The sequence below is a fragment of the Hyperoodon ampullatus genome (assembly GCF_949752795.1).
Source record: "Hyperoodon ampullatus genome assembly, chromosome: 11".
NCBI classification, from domain to species: Eukaryota; Metazoa; Chordata; class Mammalia; order Artiodactyla; family Ziphiidae; genus Hyperoodon; species Hyperoodon ampullatus.
This window is the reverse complement of record NC_136924.1, coordinates 20,041,675-20,060,540: the sequence shown is the minus strand read 5'-3', so window position 1 is coordinate 20,060,540 and position 18,866 is coordinate 20,041,675.

Below are 18,866 nucleotides of genomic sequence, written 5' to 3'. Positions count from 1 at the left end.
TTTAGGCATAAGGCCCACTTTTGCATTCATCAGTAATGTCCCTGAATAAGCTACTATACAATTCAATAGCATTTCAATCAGTTCTCTCAGCTCCAAATTTTGCTGTGTAGAGCAATTCTGCTTGCAAGATAAATGAGAAGGAATTACACCAGAAAGACACAAGGAAACGGAAAAAAATAGAGAACGTAGGCACTTGTCAACCAAGGAGAGAGAGCAAGAGGCAAGAAAGAAGGGGTAAAGATATAAGAGAATAAAGGAAAGCAACAGCTGGAAAAGGAGCCAGGTGATCTGTTCTAGTAAGAATATGCAAAATATTTTAAAGTAGAACATACTTCAGTCAACCAGTTCTTCCATTGGTTGACTGAAGTATGTTCATAGATACTTCACATAGATATCATGATTTATATGAGATCACTGCAAATATTTATTACAAAATTTTTCCATCCAACTCTTTTGCTATCAGTTATGTTTGAGGAGTCAGAAAAGCTAAAAAAGATAAAGCAACAGAGAAACCTTAGGTGATAGTAATTAGGAAATTAGGAAACCAATTGGTTTTACCATATAGTGAAACAGAATTTTAAATTTACCTTTTACAAGGTACATAGTCATCAAAATATTTAATACCAGTAAGCATTGACTAAGACTCATCTTAATAATGATTACCACTTTTGCCCTTATTAAGTGCCAGATGCTGTGCTAAATTTTATATGACTTATCTCCTCAGACCTCACTTAACAATCTTGTGAAGTTGGTACTGTTATTAGACAGAAACTGAGGGCCAGAGGGTTACTTGTCCAAGGTCACCAAACAAGTCAGCAGCAAAGCTGAGATCTGAACCCTGATTTCCTAACTTTAGAACCCATACTTTTAACCCCTATGATCTACTGAAGCCTCCAAACAAATGATTCTCAAATAATGTCCATAAAAGTCAACAGACATGTTTGTTAAAGTGCAGAGTCCCAGGCCCCTATCTCACAACATCTGTTTCAGTAGGCCTGGGTGGGGACCCGGGAGGGACAATTTAATAAGCACCACTGGTGACTCAGATACAGGTTGTCTATAGAAAAGACTTTGAGAAACACTGCTCTAGACACTTTTACAGAAGAGTCTCAACAAAGTCAGAATTATCATTAGTTTTGCTTCTACAAATGTATCTCCCTCTGGTCATAAATCTACTTGGCCTTCATCACACATATTATTTTATGAATAACTGAATCATTAGTCCTGTTATGGTTACCCAAGAACTAAAATGGTGGAAAAAGGGAATTGAAAGGAGATTCCTCCAACTATTATATACCCTACTTCTTAACCTGGCCTGAAACAAAATTACAAAATGCCTGAATTTGTCTTTGATATCTTAGCTCCTTGGTCCATTTTGGGCAATCTCCTCCCAAGTGCCTATTGGCTTCATATTGCTCAGAGTCTACACGAAGATGCTACACAAAACTCTGAACTCCCAACATTCCCTCCAGCCTTAAACAGTATACTTACTTGTCAAGATGCTACTCTTGACCAAGAGATTGGTAGATTGATAAGATAAAATAAGTCATTCTAATGAGATACTTTCCCGTTTTCCCACTTTCCTTTTTCCCAAACACAATGTTTTATTAACTCAAATAAACCATGCGTGTCTGCAGAAAACTTAATGGGTGATTCTTATCATGGGAATTTCAGGCACTGATGGCAGGCCAGTGGAGGAGATATTTTTGGTCAGCTGTGCCTTTCAATGCCTCATAAATCAGGACGCTTAGGCAGCTTCCTAATTACCCTTTAGGCAGTGCCAGTCCTACTCACACACTCAATTGTACCCCGCTCAGAAGCTTAAGAAGTAAGGAGAAAGGTGAAAAAGCAGTGACATTGGGAAAGGAAAGCATTGGGGACCATCTTACCCTCTCTCAGAAATAAGGATTCAAGCCACAAATAAAATACGAATCCACACAGACTTCACATTTTGCTTTCCCATTCCTGTAAATGAGAAGTAAAATCTAGGATAACATTTTCTTTGATACCTATGGGGAGAAAAACCAAGGAAATGTACACAACTTGCATCACAGCGAATATAATTCCTTAACCTCAGTAATACTCATTATACATAAACACACGCTCCAACCTTTTACACAGGGACACTTGCCCAGAAGTGACCTTCAGCAGCCTTGAGAGCTTTTTATAACAATTGAGAATATACAACTGGATATTTTTATCAGCGTGTTCTCTGCCTTTGATAAATGTTGCACTAAGCAGTTTGAAGCAAAAACACAGTGAATACATTGTTTTTAATGCAGTATTTACAAGTATACTTAATTTGCATCCTCCAGATTTTTACAAGTCTCACCAAATGTCTCAGGAAAGAAGGCTAACTTTCAGTAAGATTCCTCTAAGTTTTCACTTGCCCCCAAATGTTATCCTACTTGGATTAGGTAAAAGCTATTTGAGAAGTGATGTTTTAAAGCCTCATATAGGCCACAGTTGATTTTTCAGGACTCTGATTCGATATCTTTATGAAATCTGTTTTCATTTTTTAAGTAGAAAATAAAAATAACACGTATAAAAACAGAACAATAAGTACCCTGCAACCTGAAGAGTTCTTTAAAATCTATTTTTACGGCAGTAAGTAGATGCTAGCCTAGCTTACTCTCCCATTGAGTAGGTCGTCCATTATGTAAATTCTTACTAAAACAACATGATTTATGGAAGGTAGGGGTAGAACCAGCATTTTCAGAGTGCCAAACACCATCACGATCCTCATCTCAATTAGTCCTCAGAACAACGTTTTGAAGACAGATATTTCTTAAGACCCTCCTATGCAGTGGGCATTGTTCTGGGTCTTGGGGATACAGTGGTGAACAAAACAAAATTCCTACTCTGATAGAGCTTACATTTTAGTAGGGGAGGCCGTTCAGAAGATAGATGTAATAATCCCTGCTCTATATCCACACTGTAGGAATTATTTATGGAGCACTCGATGCCCTAAATGATTTAAGAGAAATATTCTTTTTTCATCACTAAAGGGAAAATTCAATGCAATGGACCCTATCCTCTTGATTGCACTGAACACTGTTTTCCTCCAGATGAACTGAAAGCAGTAAATGACTAAATTCTTCAGAGTGGAAAGCTGTTAAAATTGGCTAATGAACACAAAGCAGGCGTTTCTGAGTTACACTAAAGGCCTGGGGGGAAGCAGCAGAATTCTCCCTCCCACCACCCATTATGGAGCTGACAAGGTCCTGCTCTGTGCGGTGCTCATTAATTTTCCTGTTGGCTTTAAAGATTTACAACAGCCCTGTCTGACACTCATGCGTGAAAATCACAGGGATGCCATGTGCCCAAGCTGTGGTGCACTGGCCAGCTTTGCTCCCCGCAAACCTGCTGGGGGCTCATCCACTCCAGGCACGAGAGCTCGGGGAGATTCACTTGCCTCTGTGAGAAATAACAGCGACGGTAATAAAAAAAGAAACTCTAAGCATTCCTTCAAGCCATTGGGAAGTTCCAGCACATTCCAGCTGCAAAAGAATTCAAGTTCCTCCACTTATATCAAAGCTTCAGCACCGTCCTTGTATGCTTTGTACATCTAATAGACTGAGGTCTAGTAATTAACTGTACAAATTCTCTCCCTGCCTTTTTTTTTAATCATGAACCACAAGCTGATTCCATAGGGAGGTCAGTCTGGGATTTGGTGAATTATCCTCAGGTTTTGAGCAATGACTTTTCAGAGGTTCAAAGATTTTCAACTTCAAGGATTGCTATTCCAGAGCAGAGACATCGTTTGTGATCTGGAAATTTCTGCAGAACAGTTTATTCCTTAAGCTTCAGAAATCTACATCTATGACTACTTATGGCTGTTCTAAGAAGTCTTCACTCCTTTCAGGGTCCTGAAAATCAAATGCTCCTGTGTCCTTTTCTAGGTCCAACTGCATCCTCCAAATCACCCGTGTTTGAATTTCTCCTGCAAATTTCATTCTCACTTGTGATTCTTTTGCGGGGCGGTGGGTGGGGGGGCACCGCAGGGCTTGTGGGATGTTAGTTCCCCAACTAGGGATTAAATCCGGGCCCTCTGCAGCGAAAGCCTGGAGTCCTAACCACTTGACCACCAGGGAATTCTTTTTAGGAGACTCACTTCCTGCTTACCTCCTCTTTGCTATTTCTTCCTCTATAAAGAAAGGGAGGAAAAATAATAGAAAAATATGAGAAGTTGCTCCAATTTTTCTGAAGGCAAAGAAAAAAAAATTATCCCATCAGTAAGAAGTGTCCGAAGGAGCTTCAACTGATACAAACTTAGGCTAGTGTTACTAGGAGTCAAAAACACTGACCTTGATAACAGAGCAGGGATAATTATTACACTGCAAAGAGAAACTTTTTTTTTTTTTTGGCCACACTGCATGGCTTGCAGGATCTTAGTTCCCCAGCCAGGGATCGAACCCAGGCCAGGGCAGTGAAAGTGCTGTGTCCTAACCACTGGACCTTCAGGGAATTCCCAGAAACCATTTCTTTACAGAGCCACAGGTTCAGTATACATTTCCTCCAACACAGAGTACACATGCGCTTATTCTAATAATTGAGAGGTGGAAGGGGGGAGAAAACTAATGCAATTCAAACACTAGCAAATAGAAATCTGATTGAGAAGCTAATACAAACAAGCAACAGTATGTCACACCGGGATAAGTGCTATTAATGAACCACAAAAATGTATGCTGAGGGAGCCCTGAATGAGAGATTCTTGGAGACATTAAAGAGAAGGTGATTTGGCTGTGTCTAACAGCAACTTCTCCGCTTTTGTATTTCACTAGGCAAAGGGGATAGACTCTACACTGTAGTTTATAATTACTGTGATGGCTCTAATGTCCTGACTCCCCTGAAATCCAAATACTGTTGTCATTGAGATCTGCTTTATATGCATTATCGTCACAACAATGAGGCAGGTGCTATTATTATTCCCATGTTACACCTGAGGAAGAGGAAGCCCAAGTGAGCAACTAGGCCCTTGTCTCACAGGCAGTAAGTGATAGAACAAGAGTACAAGCCCAGTTCTGAGCCCCAGAGTCTGTGTTCTTAGTCATTATACTGTAGTCTTTCTTCTTTAACATGTGCTTTCTCAGTCTGCAGAGGCAGCCAACTGCTCTGACTCTCCCTGAATCTCTCTCTTCCTTCTGGCCCTCTGCATCATTTGCTGGAAGAACTCAGGAACTGAGTCCTGAGACAACGAACTGGTAACTTCCTGCAGCTAGGCACCATCATTAGTAGGAGCTTCAGCATCTCCATTCTCTTCTCCCTATTAAGCCTGGGAAATGATGACTTCCCTACAATCTTATTAAAAAAAAAATCACTGAGTGTAGGGAATGGTGCCATCATGGCCCCATTACCTAACAGTATACCCTATGGAACTGGTATGGGTGGTACTCTGATTGCCTAAAAATGAAACCAAACATCTTGGATAGCAATGATAGTAATAACTACTTCTAGACCACCACCTTAGAAGGATGGAAAATAACACATCATAATAAGATAATTACTCATTTTCATACTTAGTCTATTTTCTTCCATTAGGTTGTACAAGCTCTTTGAGGGCAGAGATCATACCTGTTTTGTTCATATTTTATCCCCTATGCATACCAAAGTGCCTGGCAGATAGCAGGTACTCAGAAAATATTTGTCAAATGAATAAATAGGTGATATCCCCCAAAGCATATTCAACTATTCCCTTTTCTTTATTTATTCAATCATTCAACATTTATTGAACAGCAGCCACAAAAAGAAACAGCTTATTGGAGTGGTTAAGTACACAGAATCTAAACTCTGATTTCCTGGATTCAAATACTGGTTCTGTCACTTACCAGCTGTGTGGCCCTGGGTGAGCCAACTAACCCTTCTGTATTTTATGTTCCCAATCTGTAAAATGGGGGAAGTGATAGTACCAACCTCACAAGGCTGTTACAAGGATGAAGTGAATTCACATAGATAAAGTATTTAGAACAGCACCTGGTATATAATAAATAGTAGGTGTTTACAATGATGAAGAAGATGAGGATGTTCTAAGCTTCAGGGCCCTGGAGGTACAATAGTGAAGAAATCAGACAGGTCCCTGTGTGCATGTAACTTACATTCTAGTGGGAGAAACAAACAATAAACTTACAAAGAATCAGTGAAACAATTTCAAATAGTTTTAAACACTGTGAAGGAAATGACACTTTCCTGGTGTTGAGAAATGAACACTGAGGTGGAATTTTAAGAATTTTACTAAGGAGGGATCAACCTCTGTGGAAGGGAGGAAAAGGAACCAGAAGCAGGCAGAAGAAGAAGCTGCACTGCAAAGCTGCCCCAACGATAGCCCCAGCCCATGCTACAAGGAGAGCTGGAGTGGAATGACCCTTTGGGGTGGTCCCAAGTGGGGCTGAGGTGACCAGACCTTTAGACACCTCTCTGGATGTAGGCTACCCTAGGAAGGGTTATGACCTTGCTCTCTGCAGCTGAAGCAGTCCCTAAAGGGGCTGACAGCTGAAGACTGCCTGCTGCCATCGAAGGGAGACAGGGCAGCACAACACAGTACGCATTCCACCCAGCAGATATGATGGTGGGGGTGGGTCACTACCTAAAAAATGTGGTCATGGAAGGCCTCTCTGAGGAGGTAATATTTAAGCTGGTAACTATACAGCGAGGAGGTGGCAGCCACATAAACAGAGCAGAGAAAGCATTCTTATTAAAGGAAATAGCCAGTACAGTGTCCCCCAGGGCACAACAAGTCAGGAGTGTTCAAAGTTCAAACAGCCAGTCAGGCCAGAGAGCTGTATAAAATGAGGTCTGAAGAGGCAGGCATGGGCCAGAGCATGAGAACCTTGCAACAGTTTGGATTTTATTCTAGATAATGATGAGTAGCAATTGGAGGGAAGAGGCAGGATCTGATTTATTCTTTTAAAAGATCCCTTTGGCTGATATGTGGGGAATAGATTAAAGAAAGGATACAGGTGAAGGCAGAAAGGCCAATTAAAAGGTTGTGGAAATTTTCCGAACAGGCAATGGTATGTTGATGAAGATGAGAAAAGTGGCGTATTTATATGCAGTATTCTGCAGGAAACCCCACAGGGCTTGCTAATAGATTAAATGTGGAAAGTGAAGAAAAGGAGACTCAGGAATGACTCCTAGTTCTTTTGGCTTGAACAACTGGAAGGATGATGGTATGTACTGAGATGGCAAAAGGCAGATTTAGGGTTGAAAATAAAGAGTCCATCTTGGATTTTTTTTGGTTTGAGATACCCACTAAACATCAGTGGAGATGTCAAGTAGTCAGCTGGCTATAAAAGTCTGGAACACAAAAAAGAGACGTCAAAGCCTAAAGATTTATATTTGGGAGTCATAGGTAAATAGATGTTGCTATCGCCACGTAACCGTTCCCAACACTCAGTGGAAAACAACAACAAGTTATTTTTGCTCACGTCTGTAGACTGTGTGGGGTTTAATCTAGGCATCTCTGCTTCTACCTGCAGGTCTATGGGTCAGACAGGTGGCTCTACTCTATACGTCTCTCATCCTCCACCAGCCCAGCCGGGCGAAGGCAAAGGCAATGGCAGAGGCTCAAGAGGACAAGAGGAAACAGGCGAGGCCTTGAGAAAGTCCTAGGAAATGAAAACAGGATGTGAAAAAGATGTCTGCACTCCCATGTTTACTATAGCAGTATTCACAGTAGCCAAGATGCAGAAACAATCTAAGTGTCTGTCAGTGAATGAATGGATAAAGAAAGAAGACGTGGTATGTATGCATACACATATATACATAATATTTTATTATATATAGTGGAGTCTTCTTCAGCCATGAGAAAGAAGGAAATCCTGCCATTTGCACAACATAGATGGACCTTGAGAGCTTTAGGCTTAGAGAGAGAAGCCAGACGAAGACAAATATTTTATATCACTTACTGTGTAATCAAAAAAAAAAAAGCCAAACTCGTAAAAATAGAGAGTAGAATGGTGGTTAGGCCAGGTTCACAATTCCAGGCTGCTGTTCAGACTTATCCCGCCAGTCCCTGCTGCGCTCCTTCCCCGGTCCCAGCCCTGTCTGTCCTCCCAGACTGCTCACCGCACACTGAAAACTCACGGAGTTCAGAACATGGCGGTAGCCCTCACTGTGCTAGCACAGGCTCTATTCTTTCTTCACCAGTCCTCCTCATCTCAGGCTTGACATCTTCCCACCTTGTACAAATGCTTTTCCTACTTAAAGTCCCACTTGGCCTCTCTAGGGACTCTTAGCAGGGGGTTGAGGTGGGGAGAGGATGTGAGCAAGTAATGATCCTGAAAAGCAGCCATTCTGTCTACTACATGGCTTATTCTGCACCATTTTCCAAGAATCCTAAAAGGCACCAACAAATATCTCACATAATGAAATACTATTGTTGGTATTAGATAGTAGTTTGGCTTGGAGAATTTACCCTACATTCGCATGCCAGGGCTTCCATCAGAACAGGTGTTGTTTCCTGGAACACAAGGATTCCTTGAAATGAGCTATAGTTTAAAATGAGAAGTCATTATTGGATAGATGCTAGGATTTTCCTTGTTGATTTTAAGGGACCATGATGTTTATCTATAACTCATACATCTTCAGTTGCTATGCCTGGTATTTTCCTGTTGTCTGTTAGCTAAATATTCTTTCGCTTACTGGTCCTAGTGAGGCATGGAGAAAATCATAAAACGAAATTAGGAAATAATGACATCAGCTTTCAAATCGCAAAAGACAATATGGAAACAAATAGTTATTCCCTGGTACGTGTGGGGCACTGGTTCCAGGACGCCCCACAGACACCGAAATCCACAGATGCTCAAGCCCCTCACATAAAATGGCGTGGTAGTTGCATAAAACCTACAGACATCCTCCCATCCTCCTGTATACTTTAAATCATCTCTAGATTACTTATATACCTAATACAATGTAAATGCTATGTAAGTCGTTGTAAATACAATGTAAATGCTATGTAGACAGTTGCCAGTTTATGGCAAATTCAAGTTTTGCTTTTTGAAGCTTTCTGGAATTTATTTTTCAAATATTTTTGATCCTTGCTCGGTTGAATCTGTGGCTGCAGAAACCGCAGATAGGGAGGGCTGGCTGTATTCTGCTTTAATTCTGGTTCACACTGTTAACAAAGGGTTGAATTTGGCAAAGCTGGAAACTGCTAACTGCTTGGTCACTGCCATTTAGTAAAAATTTTTTTCCCTAAACTCAACAGTACTTCCTCTGGCTGTGGTGCTCACTGGGAAATTTCCAATAACACGTGAAACTCTCTCAGGTTTCACCACTCCTGGGTTCTAGTTGTACCTCCCCGCCACAAAATCATCTTGTGGTCTCTGCCTCTTCCTTCATTCTTCGCCCTGCAAATAAGGCCAAGAGTAACTATGCTGCCCACCTGACGACAGAGCCACTCAGAGCTTCCCGTGCTCTCATTAATTCAGGCATCTTCAAAAAACAGCTTTAACTTTGGTCCCTGCTCTCAGGCTATTTCATTATTTGATTTACTTGGGAGTTTGTGATACGCAGACTGAATTACTTTTTCCTGGTGGAGACCAGAGTCTCTTTAGTCTCAGGCTCCCTGATGCTCCCTTCAGCCATGGCTCGCCCCAGTGGCTAAGCCCTTGTACACGCTGATGCCCCTTGTTGCCTCAGGAGTTGGTTACACTTCTTAGAGGGACACTGCAATACCTTTGTCAAAGGGGGGTTCATAGCAGTTTCTCCACTGAATATACATATTGCTTGCATAGATAGTATCTCATAGCTCTTCCCAAAAAGCCTTTTTTGAATTAAACTTGTGTTAAGACCCTAAAAATAATTAAAGCGGGGAAGCTAAAGGAACACACCACAGACACACTCAAAGCTGCCGCTTGACTTTATCGTTTGGGTGTCTGAGGCAGGACATGGGCCCACTGACTCTCTTTTAGCTCATGTCTTTGAGTGTGTTCTTGGCCCTTCCTGCATGACTACCAGCCCTAATACCACCCCCAGATGAAAAAGTGATGCATGTGCAAAACAAGCCTTGAGTATTTCTTAGCTCCCCCAACACAGACCTACAACACCCTAGGTTATACTGGTAAAGGAATGGAGTCTATGACTAGAGCCTGTGTCAGAGTCAATTCACTTCAAATATTTACTGAGAACCTTGTTTATGCCCAATACCAAAAAGTTCTTGGCACCAGCTATCATCACTAGTCCCGACAGGTTTCTCTGAAAGCGTCATCATATCACATGCTTTTCACAGACCTCACTGCCCTCCAGTAGCTATGGTGCAATACTGGGTAACTGTGGACTGTTGAATGGAGCAAAAGCCTGGGCCACAGATGGACCAAAGACAGACGCAGTACAGCTGACTCCTCCATCCCTCCTGTACCCTCCAAAAGGCTCCGAGTAAAGAGTACCTCTATGTTACCGTCATTATTTTGTACTTCCCTCCTTTGCTTCATTACTTCATATCTGTTACTTAGACTGTAAACATAGACCAAATGCCAAGACAGAGGTCAAGTCACTAGGAAACCCAGTTCCGTGTGCCAGACCCACCTTTGTGCTATGTTTATTTAGAGATGGCAGGAAAAAGGTGCCACATGGCTCAGTGCTCATTTGCTTCCTGCTCTGTTAGGTATTAAATCCCAGAAACCTGTGCAAGGCTCAGTCTCCCTTACTATGGCCAACTGACTAGAACACTAACCCCCGGCTTTATGCCCAAAGAGTGTTTTCTCTTCTCCTCTCCTCTTCTCTTTTCTTTTTACTTCTCTTCTCTTCCCAAGGGCCTGTGAACCAAACACCATAATATAACAAGCAAGAAGTATATGTTGCAAAGACTTCTCTTCTTTATGGTTCCACTCATAGAAAAAATAAATAAAAAAGAACCGTTGATTATCTTAACCTGCACATAATTTGTAGGACAAAAAGATTCCTGTGAAATAAGCCTCCCTTAATAAATTCCCTTCGCCATTGTAAACTAAGACATGACCTTCAAGCATTAATAACCAGACAATACGACATTTGTGTGTTGTTTAGTTCATTGCTTTTGTTAATGTACACTCCTATGGTTACACTACTTTCCACTCAAACTTGAAAAAATTTTTTTACCAATGCATCTATACTTTTGCTCCATTTTTTTAATTATTATTTTTTTACCTCCTAGCCAGGATCTTTTAATGTTTTGAGATTATCTCATAACAATGGCTAATTTATTAAGTCCTGGAAAATTATAACAACAGTAAGTTTTTTTGTAAACTTTTGGCATGCTGGAGATTTTTGGTTAAAAAAAAAAGAGATTGTGACAGATCCAGCAGAGACCACTGTCATTTTTGTACCATCTAATCCCCATTATGAAGTGATTTTTATCAAAATGGGAAGTGATCATCTGGCAGCATAAACAACCCCGGAAAAGCTAACTCAATAAATCAGAGGGGTTATTCCATGTCATCTACATGCTCAAACAGGAGGGAGAGCACATGAGCTTTAATAAATCCTCAGTTTCTAGCCAAAGGCCTTTCAGAGCTCTTGGCTGCCTGATCATTTGTCTGGAATTATGAAAGAAAGGAAGTTTTTGGAGATGAAGGAGGAACTCTGATTTACCATAAAAAGAAGATTTGGACTGTACAACTTGCTCAGTATTCTACATGAGTATCTAATAATCATGTAATTATCTAATAATTATTATCTCATTTTACCTATGAGGAAATAAGACTAAAAAGAGTTAAGAAATTTACTCATTGTCAGGCAGCTGGGAAATGATGGATCTGGAATGCTAACCTTTCCACAACGTCCACATCATACAAGAGGATATCAGAGGGTGCTGCTGGTCTTTATCAGTGATTCCATTTCAGTCCTACACATTGCCCGATTACTGGGCATGATATATATCACTGGTGACTCAGATCACAGTGTTGAAGGAGCCCATAACAAATATTATTGAGAAACTACCATGTGCCAGGCACTGTTCTAGGTGCAAGAGATACAACAGTGAATAAATGGACAAAGTCCCTGTTCCCACTGGGTTTACATTCTAATAAGGGGAAACTGACAAACAAATGCGTACATAATAATGTCAGGTAGGGATAAGCACTATGAAGAAAAATGAAGAAGGTTAAGGAGGAAAAGAGACAACTTCAGTGGGGGGGCTATTCAATGTAGATGGTCAGGGAAACCCTCTCTGATAAGAAGACCTCTGAGCAAAGACTGAAGGAAATGAAGGGAGGGAGAAGCAAGTGAACCATGTGATATCCATGGAAGGAGAGTTCCAGACAGAAGGAACGTCAAGGGAAGAGCCTAAGGAGGGTGTTCTGTACATGTAGGGGAAAGCACTGAAGATGCCAGTGTGGCCGCAGCAGAGTAAACAGAGGGGAGAGTTCCAAGAGATGAGGTGGAATGGGTGGCAGGGAGGGAAGATCATTAAGGACCCTGTAGATTCTGTAAATGTTTTGAATGTCACTACAGTAAGTCCCCGACCTACGAACCTTCAGGTTGTGAACTTTCAAACATGCGAACGTGTGTTCCCTGAATGGCAGGTGTGAGTGAAATTGCAGCTTGCCCTCCGTCTCCTATTGCTGACGATCCTTCAGCTCTACCATCTCCCACCTCCTCTCCCTCCTCCAGTCAGTAACTCTTCTTGCCTGTTCACTTGATGCCAGCCCCCGTATGCCAGCTGTTGTACTGTACTACTGTACTTTTCAAGGTACTGTACTGTAAGATTTAAAATGTTTTCTTTATTTTTTGTGTTTGTTTTTATGTACTATTTGTGTGAAAAGTATTATAAACCTATTACAGTAGAGTACTACATAGCCGATTGTGTTAGTTGGGTACCTAGGCTAACTTTGTTGGACTTAGGAACAAACTGGACCTACGAGTGTGCTCTTGGAACAGAACTCGTTCGCAGGTAGGGGACTTACTGTATGTGAGATGGAAAGTCTTTGGGAGGTTTTCAGCTGAGGAATGACATAGTCTGGGTTATGTTTTAGGAGAATCACTGTTAATTAGCCTATTGACTTGGCTGCCTCTAGTCAGTAAGGCCCCAAACTACAAACAGAATGAGAAGTAGGATGGTAGTACAAAGAACATGGGCTTTGGAATGAGACAGGTCTGGGTCCAAACCTTAGGCTCATTCATCTGCTGCTTTATTAACTTTACACTAGTTATTTTAGCTCTCTGAACCTCAGTTTCCTCAACTGCAAAAGGAGAATAACATAACCTACTCTACAGAGCTATTAATTAAATGAGATATTTATAAAGCACCTGAAATATAGTAGTCAGCACTAAAAAAATAAAAATAACTAACCATTGTAGTTATTTAACTTAGTGATTAAGTTTTGGATTATTTTATCATTATTACAAATAATGATACAGGCAAGCCCCAGGTTAAATTATATTTCTTCTCTGCTATGAGAATAATAACAATAACAAATTAATGGGAAAAATAAAGGAAGTGCTCTTTCTCCCTCCTTAAAAAACAACTTTGTATTTGGGGAAATTTCCAAATATATACAAAATTAAAGCAAGTAATCTAACGAATCTCCATGTACACAGTGTCAATAATGAGCATTTATTCAATCTTATTTCACCTTATTTTTCTGGAATGTTTTAAAACTAAAATATATTATCATTTCACCTATAAATACTTCAGTTTGTATCCCTAACAGAAAATAACATTTTTTAAAACATAACCCCAACACAATGATCATATCTAACAAAACTAACAATCATTTCTTTTTTTGAAAACAATCATTTCTTAATATCGTCTAGTACCCATTCCATGATCAAATTTCCCAGTTGTATCAAAAGTATCTTTTTACGGGGCTTCCCTGGTGGCGCAGTGGTTAAGAATCCGCCTGCCAGTGCAGGCGACACGGGTTTGAGCCCTGGTCCAGGAAAATCCCACATGCCACGGGGCAACTAAGACCATGCATCACAACTACTGAGCCTGCGCTCTAGAGCCCGTGAACCACAGCTACTGAAGCCCACGCAGGTAGACCCCATGCTCAGCAACAAAGAGAAGCCACCACAATGAGAAGCCCGCGCAGTGCAACAAAGAGTAGCCCCCACTCACCGCAACTAGAGAAAGCCCGCGCACAGCAACTAAGAGCCAATGCAGCCATAAATAAATAAATAAATAAATAAATAAATAAATAAATCTATCTTTTTTTTTTTTTTTTAAAGTATCTTTTTACAATTGTTTTGCTCAAATCAGGATCTCAACCAGGCCCACAGACTTCGGTTGGCTGATATGGCCCTCAAGTCTCCTTTTATCTGTAACAGTACATCCTTCTTCTTCTTTTCCCCCCCAGGATGTCTGTTTTTGAAGAAACTGTCATTTGAAGGATAAGCTCATTTAATGGCAGGTTAATAATGTTCCCTCCATATGCAAAGGATAAGAAACCTACATATTGTACTGTAGACACGTTCCAAATGCTTTCAGAGAATAAGAGGAAAGTTTTATTTTTCTAAGAGAGGAGATTGACACTAGCAACTCCTGTAGAGAAAATGCCACTTAACATGGTGAGGAAATGACCAAGAGTGGACTTAGACTCTTTAACATGGACATAAAGGACTGTTGTGGAAATGGACCATATTACCTGAGGGCTTTCTTCCAATCCTAGAATCCTCTGAAACCTATCATTAGATATGTATTCAGACGATCACCATGGGATAATGACCAACACAATTCCTGTTTTATGTTAAAGAGCAATCAGAAATTTTCCTTGTTGGTAGGAAAAGACAAGATTACTTCCTGTCCTAGTGAAAAGGGGATGGGTCAGTTATTACTATGGAAGGCCTATATTGCCCTTAGAACTGATGGTGCAATTGGGTTGGTTTAGCTAAATTCAACTCTGAAGTCATAGCTAGAGCTAGTTGGGTTTCACTAGTTCTTTCAGGTAATTATTTAGAACAAGACCCAAAAGAATTAAAGGGCTACTGATAAATTCTGACTGAGCATAAGTGATTTTTTGAGATGGGAGGAAAGAAAACCAGGTAAAGGTAGCCTCTATTGATTCCATATCATGTTACAAATAAGTTTTGCCAAAGGCTCACTTGTAGAAATAACTACTGAGGAGCTAAACTGTCAAGATCTTGTCCAGGAACTGACTTCTGGAAGGAAGTCAAAAACTTAAATTTACATATTGGTTCCCATACACTTTATTTAACCATCAAGTACAAAATTCCTTTATAGACCTCAATTAAAGGCCAGAATTAGAAATGAAGTATTTGTATTCATTGCAAATTATTTTGGACTTGGGGATCCTTTGAAATGTCCATGTGAGTCAACATGAGGTGGGAGTTGGAAAAAGAAAGCATGGTCTCCCACTCATAGCTAATTCTGGCTCTGGTAATCAGGGAAACACAAGAGGCAGCCAAGTATGGACTGGCAGCTCCGACTAGCTCATTTTGTTATTTTGCCTTTCGCTCAATAGTCAACCTTCCTTCGGCATTCACTGGAGTATGACCTAGCACTAGGCCCACTGTGTTCTGAGTATAATAATTCTTCATCAAAACATGAAGCCAGGAGTCTGGTTTAACACTGACACTCACTCTTAATTAAGATGAATAATTCAGAAAGAGATTATTGTTGGCAAACAAATCACAGAAGGAAATTAGTGGTCTACAGCAGCAGTCCTAACCTTTTTGGCACCAGGGCTGCCAGTTTCATGGAAGACAATTTTTCCATGGACTGGGGTGGCAGGGGGGAGATGGTTTGGGGATGATTCAAGCGCATTACATTTACTGTGCACTTTATTTCTGTTATTATTACATTGTAATATATAATGAAATAATTATACAACTCACCATAATGCAGCATCAGTGGGAGCCCTGAGCTTGTTTTCACTTGCCACTCACTGATGGGGTTTTGATATGAGTCTGCAAGCAATAGATTTTATTATGGTCTCTGTGCAGTCAAACCTCTCTGCTAATGATAATCTGTATTTGCAGCCACTCCCCAGCGCTAGCATCACTGCCTCAGCTCCACCTCAGATCATCAGGCATTAGATTCTCGTAAGGAGCGCACAACCTAGATCCCTCGTATGCACAATTCACAGTAGGATTTGCACTCCTACGAGAATCTAATGCCACTGCTGATCTGACAGGAGGCGGAGCTCAGGCAGTAATGCGAGCGATGGGGAGCGGCTGTAAATACAGAGAAAGCTTTGCTCGCTCGCCCGCCACTCACCTCCTGCTGTGCGGCCTGGCTCCTAACAGGCCATGGACTGGTACCAGTCCGTGGCCCAGGGGTTGGGGACCCCTGGTCTACAGGACACAAGGCAGAATAGTGGAGAGAAAACAGAATGACAGGAGAAGAACATAGACAGGTGAAAGAAAGAACATTTAAAAAAAATATACCCCAAATATCTGATGAAAAGGAAAAAAGAAGGTATGGGGGGGACATGTGGGAAAAGAAATTACAGTGATAACTTTGGGTACAAAGATGTTTTTAAAAGTTGGCACACCTAGGATTATGGGGGGGAAATGTCTAGTCTCTTCTGTGCTGGGCTGGCTGTGGGGAAGAGCAGGAGAGGTCAAGCATAGCCTAGTATGTGCTTCATCAGTACTAACAAAAAGAGGAATGGGTGAGGCTCTGTCTTGCATAAGGCCTCCCCTGTGCAAGCAAAGGCCTGAACTGTCCCACCGGGGCTTGGTTTCTGGGGTATGGGGAAGACATGACCAGCCTATCCAACCTATGTATGCTTTTCATATTACTATTCATCTCTCTTAAAGCTCAGAATTGACGGAAAGCAGAAAATTTTTTTTAAGTCTTTAATTTTAAATTTCAATGGGAGGAATTTTGGTTAGATTTAATCGACTTGATAATAAGTTGCTTTAAAAGAAAAAATGAAAAGCTGACAACTAATAAGGGCTTTTCCTTGGATGAAAGCATAATGTATTGACTCTGTTTCTTCCAACTAGAATCAATAAGACCAATGGGAAAATATGGGGAGACAGATTTCAACTCAATACTCATAAGAACTTTTTAACACTTTTATTGGCCCAATCATGAAACATGCCACCCCTTGAAGAGATGAGATATATGACACTGGAAACAAGATGGGATGACTTCCTATTAGGAGAACTGAATATTAGTGGTTTCCAACATTTGTAGGTATAAGGACCCCTTTTAGATTTACTATTTGTGCTCTTAATATCTATTAAGAAACCGTGATGACTAATGCCACAGAACTATCCACTTAAAAATGGTTAAAATGGTAAATTTATGTTGTGAATAGTTTACTACAATAAAAAAAATCATGATGGCAAAGTATGAATTTAGTAATGCTTTTAAAATAAATTTGTATTTTTATGACACATATGTTAGGGAAAACATGTTCATTATTTCCTTTATTTGTTTATGTATGGAATGCGTAATATATCCCAGGCACCAAGTGAGGCACTAAAGATACAAGAGTGAGTAAAAACCAATATGGCACCTGACTTCCTAAAGTACATATATATGCAAGACTTGTTATTTATTGATCCACAGACAGTGCTGTTTCACATGCTGATTAGAGAACGCTGTCTCTAATTCCCCAGTATCTCAGGAGTCCTCAGCTCACAGTTTGAGAACTACTGGCATAAAGCAATCTCCTCCTTCTTTAACCATCAAATCTCTACTGTATGCATTATAAATGAAAACACAGGTCAGGAATATCACTTGGCTACAGGTAATATGTTAAAGTGTGAAAAGTTCATCCCATGCTGACTTGGTCACAAGAAGATAGATTTAGGATCTTTTTCATGGTAACCCAATATGCCCTTGACGGGAATATGAAGGTGATTGATACATGTTGATTTGTTATTCTAAGTTTGGACTTCTGTTGCTATAGTACGAAAGCTAAAAAAGAAAAGCACACTTTTTTAAAGTTCCCATGAAGGATTATTTAGGGGCATCTAAAATAGGACTATGAACAACTAGTTTAAAATAAAGAGGTTTTGCTTTAACATCACACTCAATTTTGGTGTTGTAAAAGAACGGTCAGATAGTTAACAATTTACCTGATATCTTGGGCGTCTGCCAAGGTACCTGCTGATTTCATTCTAAAATGTGTCCTGCCAGGGGCTACAAATGAGAGGGATTCCTCTGTTTTGTATCTGTGTTTGATACATCGTTTTTTAGGAGAGGAGTCAGGGGAGAAGGAGGGTCTTTTTTATTCCGCTATACACTTTGACAACGCAGAGCCCCTGAATAATCAGATTTTTTTTCCTCCACTTGGCCCCCAACTGAGCAGGTTGCAATCCTTTCCTAACTGGAGCGCTGCAGGGGGTGTGACAAGTGGAGACTTTACTGGACATTTGCATTCAAAGAATTAATAAAAATTCCTCATTTGCCTGAAAGCCCCATGAAGTTTATAACCTTGACGCTTTATAACCCCCTAGCTGGTTTCTCTCCTGGTATGGCCAAACAAACCAACATAAATCTGTATTTTAAAGAATGCAATTAGTAATGTGCTACTGGACCACATACTGGAACTATGCAGTTCCCTGGCCACAGAATTTCACAAAAGGGAAACAAACAATACAGAACAATGAAAAGCATTCCCTGGGCTATATTAACCTTTAGGTCACCCATATTAATGGCAGCTATTCCATGTGAACATTTCTTATTTCAGGCAAAGTCTACTGAGCACAAAAGGTCAAAATGGCCTTTCTTTGGGGTTGACAGAGAAGAACTTTTTTTCCCTTATTCTTTGTTGGAAATTGATATTATTGGTGCTTCCTGGGGGTGATTTTCAAGGTTTGGTTTGCAAATCTACCTTAGGGTTCTCTGTGATCCATTTCTACAGCAGTACCTGATCCCAGTCTGCCTCTGTGGTCCTCCTGTACTCTACTTGGGGCAACACAGAAAGAGGTAATTAGGGCTGTTGCCAAATCCACAAGACTCCTGAGAATGG